This window comes from Lissotriton helveticus, chromosome 12 (assembly GCF_964261635.1).
Source record: "Lissotriton helveticus chromosome 12, aLisHel1.1, whole genome shotgun sequence".
In the NCBI taxonomy this organism is placed as follows: Eukaryota; Metazoa; Chordata; class Amphibia; order Caudata; family Salamandridae; genus Lissotriton; species Lissotriton helveticus.
In genome coordinates this window covers 730,854,163-730,857,552 of record NC_136073.1, presented here as the reverse complement: position 1 = coordinate 730,857,552, position 3,390 = coordinate 730,854,163, and the positions used below count along the sequence as shown (strand labels likewise).

The 3,390-nt window shown below is 44.5% G+C and overlaps 1 non-coding gene across 1 annotated transcript; it reads right to left on the bottom strand.

Annotated features, from left to right (window-relative positions):
* Positions 1-534: 534 nt before the first annotated feature.
* TRNAA-UGC (transfer RNA alanine (anticodon UGC)) lies at positions 535-605 on the bottom strand. Its single transcript has one exon. It is a non-coding gene; the product is annotated as a tRNA-Ala (tRNA).
* Between the last annotated feature and the right edge of the window lie 2,785 nt (positions 606-3,390).

Genomic DNA, 3,390 nt, shown 5'->3' with positions numbered 1-3,390 from the left:
CTATGCCAATGCTTGTTTTATATACACCTGTCATGAATGTCTCATGAATGTGTCATATATTTATAATTCATTGTTTGGAAATAAAATGATTCCAATTAATTTAAAATACACCGAAGGTAAGACATGAGGCTGAAAAGAGTGAAGTGTGATAAGGTACCCAATGAGTTTCCTGCCTGATACAGATTTAAGAAAAGCAGTATTACCAGTCTACCGAGGAATATAGAACTTGGAGAAAGACTATATGATTCTGCATAGAATCCAGACCATAGCATGCCGTTTTATGTCTCACGATGCTTTAAGTAAAATATATTGTCTGTGTATGTTTCTGCTCCTGCCCTCAGGGCGTCTGCTTGTTTATGGAAGAGTTTTGCAAGGATCTGAGCTATTCACACACCTATAAATATATTTATTTGTGTTAATGCCATGGGATTCTATTTTGAAAAAGAGTCGATAAGATCCGGGGAAAGGAAACATTGTATATGTGGTGTTATTTTAGAATGCAACACACACAAAATAAATACAAAACAAAAAGAGTGGTGATGCCAGGGATTGAACCCGGGCCTCATACATGCAAAGCATGCGCTCTACCACTGAACTACATCCCCAATCTGCTTCATTTGGCTGACTTTTGTTTTCTAGTATGGCAGGTCCTGGGCGGTGTCACAGTGACTTAATTGTAATGAACATGACATTTGAAATGGACGACTTATTGTTCACCAGCAGTGTATGATTTGCACAAAAGGTGTGCATTGCCAGACGGAGCCGCCTCCAAAGACTCCTTTGCCACTTAAGCGCATGCGCAGATGAAACAGAGTTGGGGGACATGCCTTTATCAACGAACATACCATAAATACAAGATATAAAGGGCTTCGGACAGATAAGAGCACTTCACTTTACCCAGCCACAGCGAGGAGGGCTCGGTGTGATCTTTCAGCAGCACAATGAGACGGGGCTGCATGTTCAGGACACACCAGCAGCGGTGCTGCTGTGAGAACGACTGTTGCAGCTCCTGACACTTCTGGTGTGCAGGATCACACGGACATCACACAAGCAGATGACTGCCCCATGCTGCCTAACACTGTTGTAACATGTGCAACAAGCCCGGCCTCAAAAGTGGCGCACGCGCGAGCGCCCGCCGCCTTGAAAGTGAGAGCACCGCGTTTTAATGACCCGTGATGACGGAGGAAAGACAGATGGCGGTGCGTGCACACGCGCGTAACCGCACGCTGGTGGCTTTAGCAGAACTTTCAAAAGCCAGCTACTAAATGTCACGGCCAGACCAGCGCATGCGTTGGAGTAGCAGGAAAACTTCCCACATTACATTACATTCCTTTAAAGAAGAATGAAGAAGAAAAAAAACATCTGCAGTCATCTATGGAGAGGGCCTCTCCCAAATGCGTAGTCTCAAGGCTGCATTCAAATGAAGAGAAGCGGCCGCCATGCAAAATGGTGGCCGCTTCTGAGGTGAGAGCGGACTGAAGCGAACAATGCATTTCCTTAATTACAGCAGGCCCACGAGCGTTTCACAGGGGGCACACCAACATTCATGTCCCTAAACCGGTGGGCTTGCTTGTCATTGAGTCCGGGAGTCCACGACACTACCTGCAGGTCCGCGTCGCTCGGCGAGAGTGACCGGAATGGGCGTCAAGCCACGCCCCCCCAGGAATCTGATCAGTCTTGAGCAAAATATTTTCCGTTAGGTGTATGGATGACAAGAAATCCCACTAAATAAATATTTCACATTTTTAGAAATGTTGCTTCCTCAACTGTAAGCAAATCCTAAATCACTCTATCCAATTGAACTGTGATTGTTCAGAATTGTTTCAATCTGAGATCCAAAAAAATCCAACATCCTAGTTCACTAATATTCCCACAATGTCTTTTTCCCCATGCCCCCCAAAAATTTGTGTATCCAGCACCCTTTGCAACTTATACATTTTTAATTAAGGAAAAGATTTAAACCATCTCCTCTGGTACTCCGCCAGGCACCTCTTCCATAGAAATAGTAAAATAACTCAATTTAATGCTCAATAAACTCCTAAAAACCCTATGCTACCATCCTCTTTCTTCGGGCCATGCCCCACATATCTGTGAAACCAGCCACAGTGTTACCTTTACTGGAAAAAACCTGATGCTACTCCTTCTGTTCTGACCAATTACAAGCTAATTTCTCTTCTTTCATTCCCAGCTAAAATTACTGAGTTTTGTTGACATTCAGCTTTCGACATTCATTGAAGCACACAATATTCTTGCTCTTTTATTCTGGCATCTGTCCCTCTTTTTGCATGGAAACCACCCTTATTTCAAGTCAAGTCATTTTTTACTGTGGATCAATTGAGCTCATCACAGTTGGCATAAAAAGTAATTAAAATGATAGTTAAAATATTGTTTGCACAATATTGGTGAGATTTTAGTCTTTATAAGGCCAGTCAAATTTGTAGCGAGCTCCTATATTTCCCAACTGCTGAATAACTATGTCTATGAATTTTACTAAGTGTGCCTTGAACACAGGCTTTCATCGCAATGTCAGCTACCAATGACATCCTGCGTCATCCTGATTTAGGTGGAAAGGCTGCTTTAATTCTTCAAGTGCTCTCCACTGTGTTTGATAGGATCTCTCATCTGGTTCTGAGTTATCACTAGTAGGCATCACGAACAATGCTCTCAAATGATTCCCTTCCTTTTTCACTAGAGGTATTAGGAATTTCTTTAGCTCCTTTTCGCTCCACTTTAAAAGCCTTTTCCTGTGATGTGCCTCAGGGCTCTGCTCTCAGTCCTACCCTCATTAACGTCTATGTTGCTCCTCCTGCTCCTCTAAGCCTATGGAGATTACAAGCAGCTGATCCTAAGGCTCAGCACAAATCCTTTACTCATGCAATCACAGGGGGCAATTCATAAAGGGCTTCTGCACTCGTGGTAGAGGCCCACAGTTCTGGGTCCCACATTCATGGTGGGATCCCTTCAATGGGTAACTGCAGTACGGAGGTCCCACCACGACTGCAGGACCTGAAGGAAGTGGCCCTTAGGGGCCACTCGGGTTACTTACAACCACCTGCTAGGCCTTCCCAAGAATGAAGGGTCAGTCAGACAGTGGAGAATACAAACTTTCATCGTTTTTGGCAATACTCTGCAGAGGAGTCTATCATGACCTGCACCCTAAGATGTCTGCCGAGGGACTGGCCCCCAACAGTCTACAGTGGATAATCATTCCTCCCAAGAAGCCTCCAACCAGATCCACAATGGAAAACTACCAGCCTGGGCTGAACATGAACAAAGAGGCACAGTAGGATTACCTAACACCTGCCAGATGGGTACGAACAATCGGGAATCCAAGGCCACAGTGCTGGGTCTCAACTTCTCCTAACATGGGAGCAGAAACTACACATTCAG